The sequence below is a fragment of the Rhododendron vialii genome, chromosome 11a (genome assembly GCF_030253575.1).
Source record: "Rhododendron vialii isolate Sample 1 chromosome 11a, ASM3025357v1".
NCBI lineage: Eukaryota > Viridiplantae > Streptophyta > Magnoliopsida > Ericales > Ericaceae > Rhododendron > Rhododendron vialii.
The window spans coordinates 4978105-4989968 of record NC_080567.1 but is presented as its reverse complement, the minus strand read 5'-3'; positions in this window follow the sequence as shown (position 1 = coordinate 4989968).

The window sequence follows — 11864 nt, the reverse complement described above, 5'->3', positions numbered from 1 at the left end:
CCTGGATTGGGTTAAGGTAAAAGATCACAAGGCATCCCACAAATGATTGATCCCTCGCATAATCAATATGCCTTTGGTCTTGGCTACACCCCGACGAGGCCGAGATATAAAAGAGAAACATAGAAAAAGCAAAAGTAAAAGGAAGCAAGGTCAAAGAAGAGAAGTTCGTGCTTCCAAAAAAGCTCAACGGTTGGTTTGTAAGGGAAGGAGAGGATTTCCCATTTTGTTGTTTCACAGAAACATGGGAAGATGAAACCACCAAACAAAGGCATCTTGGGATGCAAATCTTCTTTGATCAAGAATGGGCTGACAGTGATATGGAAGAACCGGCAAAATCATCCCCCATTCCCGAAGACTGGATCAAGGTGCTATCTGAGTTTGACCTAAAGATTCTGTTTGGCAAAGAAGAGGGTGAAGAAGACTATAAAATTGCAAAAGGCAAGGAAAAAGGAGCAATTCTCGAGATGCTATAGTAATTGCAAAATCATGGCAAAAACATTAAACATTACTTTTGTTTCCTAAATCAAGTTAGGACAAGTTTTGGGCCCCTGTTTGGGCATTTTCTATGACTAAACGAAATCCCATTTTATCTTTCCATCTTATGCTTGTTGAAAGGTTTGAATCTCAAATTACAATTGCTAGTACACTATAGTCTCTTTGCCAAAGAAAGGGGGTTTTAACAATCAAACTCTTTATGTTGTTAACAAGAGGGAAAGAAAGGATGAGCCTTGATTGCTTAGAACAAAGTTTTTGTCAAAACTTAGAAAGAAGATCCTATCTCCGCAAGAACACTTAGGGTTAGTTTGCCTGTCATGAAAGTACAGACACATTAGAGATTCAAAAAAATATTGCCACCAAATTCCTCTCCAAACACAGAAACCCTCTTGTGAGAAATACTCGTTGGGTAATCCAAGAAACCTAAGCAAAAGTAAGAGCAAAGGCCTGCTAGGGCAAGAAACTGCAAAAAACACAACCTAGGCAAAAGTTAAGGCATTCTAAGAAAAGCTCGCTAGGGACTCAACCTGCATTAGGTAACCTAGGCAAAATATAGAGCATGTGAGAAGAAAAACTAAGAGTGGAAGCCCAACCTCAAAGGTGGTGATTCTTGGAACTACGTAAAAGGCCTAATTCCCTGACTGGGATACGTAGGCAATCTCACATTGAGATACGGCCCAAACATTTGGAGAGAAGGAAAAATATCAAGAGATTTGTACCCAATGATAGGCATAGCTAACCCTGCGTATTGAGCTCGCAAAAGATGAGTACACTTTTCTCGAGGAATTGACAACAGCAAAAGACACAAGAATCACTGCTCGTCCTCTCTTTCCTCAAAAGTCGCCAACACGGGGGATAAGATATCTCAAAGGTCCTAGGGTATGACAAAGAGACTGTAGAAATAGCAAAAGTAAACAAAAGACATAAATTAGATTCAAGCATAAGAAGGAACGAACACCACTTGGCTAAAAAGTCCTACTTCTTTAGGAAATAGAATTAGCGGCCGAAGAATGAAGTCCTCGGCCGAGCAATCCATTCCTCGACCAATGTTTCGATTTACCTACTGAAGGACAGTTTTTCCGCAAAACCATTTTCAAAATTATCAACTCTCAAATACTTGTTCAAAATAGTTTTAAGCCATGTTCTAGAGCTATTGCATAATCCCGAAGCATCGCGGGGACAAAACATGAGTTTAAGTTACAAACTCGCCAAACATGCTGAGGTTACTTCATAAAAATACATATCCTTATCTGTTTTAGGACTAATAATATAGGTACGAAAGGAAAAGCAAGCTACTGCCCACGACCCTGCTTGGATGCAGGTCGAGAATAAGAAGGACGAAAGCGCTCAGGAACTGGGACACTAATCCTCCGTCCCTCGCCTCCATCGTCAACTCCAGCACCTCCATTTCCAGCTCTGGTACTCCCTCCCTCACTGACACTAACGCTCTGACTAACAGACACCGTCGGCATCCGCTCCGCTTCAAGCTGCAAAGTACGGAATGTAGACATTCAGTTTCATACCACAATGATAAAGAGGAAATCAAAGGAATACGTACCTCAACTATCTAGCTGTGTTGTCTTCGGACCAAGGCCTCTGCACTCTGAAATGCACGCAACCATTCCTGAACTACGTAAGCAGGCACCTGCAGAGGAAATTATGGTGTTCATAACGAAGCATACCACGGGAAATCCAAAGCAACTAAAAGTCCACAATATTACCTGTTGAACTCCAGTAGGAAGCATGTAGTGCTGAGTGACACATGGAGTCAGCGTCAAACGCTCCTCTTCTCCATTGGCATTATGGAAAGAGACAAAGCTAGGGGCCCGTGGCCAAACAAGAGGAGCAGCAGTGGCAGTGGTGATAGGCGAGGCTAGCAAGGCTAAATGGAAAGCTGAGTACTCTCCTTCCTGGAGAAAATCAGTAGCTGGCTGTCTCTCAAGAGCAAGCAACAAGCCCTCCCCAGTCAAAAGATGAGTCGACCTCATACCAGCTAGAGGAGGAAGAGGAACAAGTTGCAATGCCTCCGAGCGCGGGAAGTACTGGCTCGCTACTCTTTCCCCGAGGTACCAAGCCCTTGAGAAAGGGCCCTCCAAGAGAAAGTGCTAGCTATCCAAAGCAGGGTCCGAGGTCAACTCCAAAGGATTGCACCTGTGATCAAGGAAATAGCATCAGTACAATAAAGTGTAGAAATCACATGAAGATGAAAGAAATAGGATGCATCCCAACAAAGTGGAGAAATCACACAAAGATGAAAGAAATAAGATGCATCCCAACAAAGTGGAAAAATCACACAAAGATGAAAGAAATAGGATGCATCCTACCTGATCCACCATCAAACGATCCAAAACTCACCTTTAGGCCAGAATGTCCATAGCAGGCGACCGTGTCTTCCGAACTCCTTTCAACCAGCGAGCCACCTGTGGAACGAACCTAGGCTCCCTATGCCTCGTCGGAGGAGGAAACAGTAACAAGTGCTCGAAAGCCCAGAGCTGCAAACAAAGATAAAGACCAACATAAGTTGAAGAGATTAAAGCAGCAGAAGGACAACAAAGAAGGATAAAAATATGTACCTCAAGAACACGGTGGTGCCCACCTAGTGAGAGACTAACTCCCCGAGAGCAGGCACTGAGGTGTCCATACAGCATAGCCAAAGCGGGAGTCCCCTAGTCAAACTCCGCTATAGTCTCCAGGTTCACTAAAGCAGCCAAAAATTGAACATGCACCGAGTTCTCTTTGTTGCAAAACAAAGTCTGTCCAAGGAGGTAAAAGAGGAAGGCTCGTACCAGCTGAGAAACAGATACCTCAGTCAGAATACCTTCCCGATTGTATCATGCATGGAGCCATGAATAGGTGACATTACCACTCTTCAATACGTCAGGGGTCTTCCCCAAAAGATAGTCAAAAGCACCTTCTCATTCATGAATTCTTCGGCCAATCGGAAGGGTATCACCACCAACTCTCAAACATGTGAGAAGAGCAAAATCACCAAGTGTGATTGTCATCTCTCTAGCCTCGGGGAAATGGAATGTATTCGTGGTATCATACCACCACTCCACTAGCGCCGTAGTTAGTCCCAACTCTGCATTCGGAAGATGAAAGCCGAGCATCAAAAACTCAAAACCGGCCAGGGCAACTGCCTCCTTAGCGCCTTACGGAAGTCTCTCGTACCACTCATAAACCTTGGGACAGCTTCCCAACATGCTTAGCTTCTCGTTTGCCTGGCATAATACGAGAGAAGATCAATACGATGGCAAGATCACCTATACAGGGGGCAATTCCTAAAACTCAATTTCGTTTTCAAATATCAATCATTGCTTCATAAATTCTCATATAAACAATATCATTGGTAGGAGAAAATATACCTTTGCGTTGATGAAACCAAAGTGCTGCTCTGGCTCTCTGTGAAGAACCTCAGGCGGAGTATTGCTAAGAGGAGGGCGATACCGCAGTGAACCGCCACCTAATCACGTGAACCTGAGGGACATACGTGGTGGCATCAAATGGCGGCAAAGCATCATTGCCCATGTCAAAAGGAGTCTCAAACTCTGTTTCAGGAGGATTGGGTTGCGAAGAGCTCCTTCCGATAGTGGGTGTACGACGGCTCGAGCGAAGAACGCGAGTACTTGAAACCCACCAAGAACCGTGGCCTCAATGATCGGAGCCTTGCCCGAATTTCTCGGTGCAACAGTAGAAGATGAAGGAGCACCAGTAGTGGTGTCGACCGGGGTGGAGGCGACGAAGCCATGGCGGCCAAGAAAAATGACGATCGGAACGATGGTGGTCGGAAGAACGACGACGGCTAGAGAACAATAGCGGCCGGAGAACGAGGACGGAACGGTCTCAGATGAAGAAAAAGAGAAGAAATCAAATGACCCGTGAAATCAATCGAACTTAACTTAAATCGATTTTTTGACTTTTGAAGTTCTCACGGCCGAGACATCGATTATTCGGCCGAGACATCAATTCTTTGGCTGCGGAATCGATATCCTGAATAGCAGCAAATCCTGCTCGGTGCATCAAATTCAAGCAAGTATGAGGTTTTGGGTCCGTGACCAATGAAACTAGTAATTAAACCAGCCTTGGGTGCATGCCCAAGCATAAGGAAGCCCTCTCTTTATATCAGCAAGCTCACTCAGCAACCTCGAGCTCATCTAGCAGCTTCATTACCATCAGCGACTCTAAGCTCGCCCTGCAGCTCTGAAGTCATTATCAACCAAGCTCTACATTCCCTATCATCCCAGCAGCCTCACGGCATCGCTGCCATCAAGCTACCCAACGACTTTACTCCATACCCGCCATTTCAGCAACTCCTCCAGCATCTCAGCCGCACACGTGCTCATTATCACCAAGTCGCTCAGCGACTCCATGTTCATTTTCACACAGTAGCTCTACGCTCATCATCCCCGCAGCTCTACGCTTGCTCCATACATACCATTTCAAACTCCATGATCACTACCATCAAGTTACTCAGCGGCTCTATGCCCAATGTTCACCATTTCAAGCAAACTTAGCGACTCTACGCCCATACTCAGAGTTCACTGTCACTCAAGCAGCTATAAGCTCACCATTACACAATAGCGGCTCTATACCCATAGCAAAGCTCATTCAGCAGCTCTAAGCTCACCCAGCAGCCTCGAGCTCATTACTTAGCAGCTTTATGCTCGCTACCTCAGCAGCTCTAAAGCACTCAACACCGCATGCTCGCTCAGCAGCTTAGAGCTCGTTGCTAAGCTATTCAACGATCCTAAGCCCACTACTTAGTGGCTCCAAGCCCATTGCTCAGCGGCTCTACGCCCATATTCACTACCAGCAGCTCTACGCTTGCTCAGCGACTCCAAGCCCATTGCTCTATAGCTCTACGCCCGTATTCACCACCTCAGCAGCTCTACGCCCAACTACTCAGCGGCTCTATGCCCATTATCTCAACAGGCTCTATGCTGCCCCAATCAGCAAGATATCATCTTTTCTTAAGCTCTACGCTTGAATGCTCAAAATCCAACATTTTGAATGCTCGAAGCTCTTCGAATGCCCAACCACTGTGTACTGGATGCTCAAGTTCTACACTTGAATGCTCAAGCTCTATGCTTGAATGCCCAACCACTGCGTACTGGATGCCCAAAGCCTGTACTTTGAATGTTCAAATTCTGCTGTCCGAATGCTCGAGCTCTATGCTCTGAATGCTCAAGTCCAGAATTTGAAAGAAGCTCTATGCTTAAATTAAACAAACACGCAGGGGCCCGTGCACATAAGCATCAATTGCATCACCATTATCACATCGAGTTAGCATTACCATCATCATATCTGTTTACATCTAACCATCATCATCATATATACATATTCTGCATCTCTCTCTCATGAAACAGGTCAATCTTGCAATCAACCAGCTCTACGCTTCTGTTTAATTGATCGGTCCAGCACTTTGATCCTTTGGCTCTACACCAAAATTTATGATGGGAAAGCTCTGTGCACAGTTCTTCAGAAAGCAACTAGCTCTATGCCTCGGTTCAATCACGTCAAGCTCTAAGCTTTGACACCATAGGCTCTCACCTTCAGAATACAAATGGCTCTACGCCTCAGTTCTATCACTTCAAGCTCAAAGCTCCAACATTTCAGGCTCTCACCTCATGACTGCAACAGGCTCCACGCCAGATCACCCCTTCCTTTCTTCTCCCCCATGTTCTTTTTGCTCCAAATATGAGCACGCAGGAGAATTCCCAAGTCCAAGCTCTTGGATGCTCGAGATGTGGGTCTCAGGACGAGCTCGGAGTTGTACTCCGTCCGCCGTGGTCTATATGCCGCAAAGCCCGATGGCACAAACAAGTGCGGCGTGGGTGGCATGTACCCCTCTGCTATAAAAGGGACATGAGTTAGACTCTCCGCCTCTGACACTGCCGTCACTCTGGGCCCGTACACCCTAGCTCCGGCCCTCTCCTCGGCCTCCATGCCTCTTAGAGCCTTCTCCTCCTCAGCTCTCTCCCTTTCTCGCTCCTCTCGGGCCTCCAAAATAGCAGCCCCTATTGCGGGGTTATCCTCCAAAAGTCGGGCTAATTGCTCATCGCTCAGGAGCTCAGCAACATCCTGTTTTGTGATCGCCCTGTGGCCTGATGATGTAGCCGCTGGCCAGAACAGTACATCCTCCTCCCGGTACACAAACGGAACCCCCGTGGTCTCTACCTCCTTGGCTGCCACACCTTTGCCTCTCGCCGGATCCCTCAGTGCAAGCCCACTCGGCCCCATGTCATCACCGCTGGCACCACTGTCCCCGGCGACTCCAGAATCGCCACCAATCACCACCGAGTCTTCCACGGCCATGCTCGGGTCCAATGGTCGAACAACAGACCCCGTGGCCCTAACCTCCTCCGTCGCGCGATGCTCGTCGCTGCCACCGACCTTCTGCTCATGGCTTTGATCGCCATCACCGTTGTCTGCTACCACTGCACCAGTACCCAAGACAGCCTCCACTGGCTGTTGGTCTCCTATTTCGATCTCCATTGGTCCTCCTTGGTCTTCCGGACGATCAACTACCTCTCCTCCACTGCCACCATTGCCGTGATCTGCCATGGATGAGTGAGTGGGTTTGGGGCTTTTGATTTTGGGAAGAAAATCAGGGGTTTGGAAGAGTTATTGAGGGAGAAGAGAGTTAGAGGGAGTTTGAAACTGCTGTGGGCGGTTTCAGGACGTCCCCGTCGATTGTAGGGAAGAAAACAGGTGTGGGCCGAGTCTGGGCTCTTTCCAGACCCAAGCCCTAATAGGAAACCCTCGCGCGGTTGAGTGGCTCTGTCGCGCAATGGTCCAAGTGGGCCTTTAGGCCCAATCCAGCTCCTGGACAGGCCTGATCATGTTCGTCTTTCATACAAAGGCCCATCGTCTCTTGGTATGGCACCGCAGTAATTTTGATGGTCGTCATGAATTAAATGACTTTCAAATTGAGCACTCTTTGAATCCCCAGCAGTGGTCCGCCCGCGCACAGTCAATTATCAATCAAGGATGATCCATCCGTCCATTTTCAATCAAGGACGATCCATCCGTCCAATTTCAAATCAACGACGATCCATCCATCCAATTTTCAAATCAAGGACGATCGATCCGTCCATTTTCAATCAACGATGATCCATCCGTCCAATTTTCAAGTCAAGGACGATCCATCTGTCCATTTTCAATCAACGATGATCCATCCGTTCATTTTCAATCAGCGACGATCGGTCCATCCAATTATCAATCAAGGACGATCCATCCGTCCATTTTCAATCAAGGACGATCCATCCGTCCAATTTTCAAATCAACGACGATCCATCTGTCCAATTTTCAAATCAAGGACGATCCATCTGTCTATTTTCAATCAAGGACGATCCATCCGTCCAATTTCAAATCAACGACGATTCATCCGTCCAATTTTCAAATCAAGGACGATCCATCCGTCCATTTTCAATCAACGACGATCCATCTATCTAATTTTCAAATCAAGGACGATCCATCCGCCCATTTTCAATCAACGACGATCCATCCGTCCATTTTCAATCAACGACGATCCATCCGTCCGATATCAAATCAACGACGATCTATCTGTCCAATTCTACTCAATGACGATCTATCTATCCATCTTATTTATTCCCTTAGGAGAGTTTATTCAAATGGTTGATCCACTCTCCGATCCATTGGTGCACGGTATTTTTATATACTTGTTTGCATTTTCCATTTTATCGGCTTTTGGGTAAATTGGATGGGTGTCTAGAAATCTTTGACGTTACCCGTACCAATCAATGGTGCTCCGCGTGCCGTCAAAGAGGGACTACTGTAGACACCCCAATTTGGTTTCCCAATTGTTTTACTTTGTTTTTTCAGTTTCTTGTTTCCCCGATGATGAATCAGATAAAAAACAGTCTTGAGAGTGAAATGGTTTGAGCTTGGAGTGAGTGGAGCCCGTCCTAAACCCAAAAACCCTAAATAAAAACCCTGACCTCAGGTTTGACCATCGCGCGATCTGTTGGATCCATCGCGCGATGATCCATCTGCCAGGTGTTGGTCAAAGTCAAAGCCTTGACTATTGACCATCGCGGGGCTTGTTTAACCATCGCGCGACGGTGTCACTCCATCGCGCAATGGTCAACACTTGTCACTTTCACCTTTTTCCAGCTGGATTTTGTGATGATCAGGGGGCCACTATCATGAGGAACCCTATTTTCGTCGATTAAACAGTGTTCTGCAGGTGCATGGGTTGCACCACCCTCGCAACGACTCCCATCACCTTGTTGGCCTCTTCCTCCACCAAGGGAAGGTGGCCAGCCTTATTGGCTGGTTGCTAGGCCAAGCCCTCCACCCACCAAGCACTCTTTCATCCCCTATATATAGCCCCCATGGTTCTTCTTCCAAGAGGTTACCAATTCTCAAGCAAAAAAAAGCTTTACAAACCCTAGCACACTTGATTTCTCCTCACTCTAACCACATCCATACACTCATTTTCCAAGCTACGCCACCTTGTTCAATCCATTTTCAAAACACTCAAGCAAAGGTATAATATCCTACTGTTTATTGTTTTGATCCCCGAGGGGGGCTGTCAGGGCCAAGGCTAGTAATCTATACCAGTCCTGGTCTTAAAGTCAGCAAGGTTACAGGAAATCGTGCACTGGCACTCCCACGCGCGATGGACCCAGTCACACCCGCGATGGTTCTCATCAGCACGCGATGGTCCTCATGGGGATGGGGTGCTAGTTTATTTTTTGTTTTAACAAGTGTTATGAATAACTGTGAACCATGACTAAAACTGATTCACTGTTTTGCATGATAAAATTTGTAGTTTAACTTAGAACTCTTATCCATTAGCTTGGGAATGCCCCTGGGTTGCTTCTGAACATGTCTTAGAGCCCAGGCATGCAAAGCAATTCCTGGAAGTCCAGTCATGACCCTCGCGCGACGATCTGACTCCATCGATGATGGTCAGCTTGTTTCCAGCAATTGCCCTTGCATGGGCAACTTGGTCTAAAGGCCTCTGTTTTGGTACCCCCACTGTTTTGGGGTTGTATTTTATTCCTGTTATCCCTGTTTGTAATAATTATTTACTTTCAGTACATATAAACTGCTTGGTTTGATCCTGGGGTGTGCACTGGTCCTTCCAGAGCCCAGATGGAGATAAAATTGAACCTGTTGGAAGGATATGACCATCGCGCGATGGTATGAGTTGGTCGCGCGACAGTTCACTTGCATGCTGGCAGACCCATGCATGCAAGTTGGCCACTGCCCATATCGAATACATGCCAACGCACTGTTTTGATATCCGGTCACAGTGTCGGGTTCTATCTCATTTATTTTCCCGTATATCATTCATCCGTACAATCTTGTTCACATCCTGCAAAGTGTTACAGCTTTAAATCCCCTATTAACTGTTCCCCCGCCCTAACTGGCTAAAAATTGTTTAATAAAAGAAGAATCGCAAATATTTTCGCAAAATGCTTAAGTAGAGACCGATCTCCATATTGGGCGAGAGGGGTGCCTTAAAACCCTTCCCCTCTCATAACCTGGCTCCCGAACCCATATATGGTTATGACGGATTGGTTTCTTAACTTTTTTCAATTCAAATAGCGCGGCAGGTGCTTCGAAATGCGGTTCCTTGGGTGTCGGACCTTCAAAACCCTAGAGGCAACTCTGTATTTCGCGAGCACTCGCTCCCTCGATTTCGGGCCCTCGCGTTTGGAAATGCCAAAAAATTTTCGAAGGGCATGCTGCCCACACGTGTTTACTAAAACCTACCTATCCATTTGCTAGAGTCTTGTGCATTTAGGATAGAGATGATTTGAACCAATGGAGATGAGTAGAGACCAATCGTCAGATTGGGTGGAGTGGGTGCCTAACACTTCCCACTCAGTACCTTAGCCCCCAGACCTGTCTATGGTGATGCAAGGATCAAGCCTTTCCATAAGAGTCATTCATGGTTCTTGGACCTAAACCAAGTGGCAACTCTAAGTTTTGTCAAGTACTTGTTTAAATGCAAGTATTTGGCAATTGTGTGCCTGTCATCGTGTTTTCAGTAAAGTCTACCCACATGTGCTCGTTCACACGAGTGCCGAGCGCCCACCCTCCGGGCAGCTATGCTCACAATAGGGTCCTCACATTACCCAAATAAATACCCCAAAGAGTTCCAAGTTCCCATTAGTTCAACTTACAAATCCAGCGTCAAGTTCAAAGAAGATTACATCCTTGTCACTCCGGCCCAAAAACAACACAAGTACAAAGTACGAGTAGGTTTAGTGATTACAAACATTCCAGTCAAAGAGGTTAAGAAAATTAAGTTACAAATACAACCTTTTCAAAAGAAAGCTCAGTACAAAGATGACTAAGTAACTATCCAAATTAGCTTCCAAAAATATTCTTCCTCATCCAAGCTCACAATGCATGTAACTATTTCTCGCATTCAAACTTGAAAATGATGATAGGTTGAGCTACACTAGCCCAGTAGGAAAATCTTCAACCAATACTATATGGCAAAATGAAGATACGTGCATTGGAATGAAAGGCATGGAGAATATAGTTCAAGCAATCAACTCACGACTCTTTTAACGATAGCACGGTCAGTACATTCTACGAAGTCAAGCAATGCCCAAGACGTCAAGTGGATAAGTTGTTTAATACACATCAAGTATGTCAACATTCAATACATTTCATTTCATGGTACAAATACACAATCTCAATTAGCAATAACTCAAGAAATAACATGTACTTCCAACGTCAACTATAGCACCCTCCATCTCATGAGAAATTCAACTGTATTACCACCCCATATGCATTGCGGAACCCTTTTGAGTCTCCGCATTACCACCCCATGCGTTGCGGGACTCCTCTATTCACATTCCCAACTCATGCACTTACGGTACGATTCAACATGCGAGCCTAGGGCTCTCTCCCATCCACATTCTTACACATGTCATCATACGATAGGGTACAAACATTATAAACATGCCATCATCATCCACCACACACAATCAATCACATAAGAGACACTTCGATATAACTTATCCAAGTAATTTCCTAATCTTTCACTAACAATGGAAGACCAACGGGACGAGGATAACTTCAATTAATCCAAGGAATTCAATTAAACAAGCTTGAAATGGGTTAGGAGGTGTCCAAAAGGGATTAGAAGTGATCGGGGCTCAATATGGTCGAGAGTACACAAAATAGCTCCAATGTTGTCCAAAGAGGGGGGGGGGGGGGGGGGGGGGATCAATCCCTCCTCGCATAGGGATCGATCCCCAAGAGGGAAAATTCTAGATTGGTGGGGGATCGATCCCCCCCTTGCATAGGGATTGATCCCAAAGCTATTTTGGGCGATTTCTGTAGATTTTTGACAGATTTCAAGGACTCAAAGGATGACG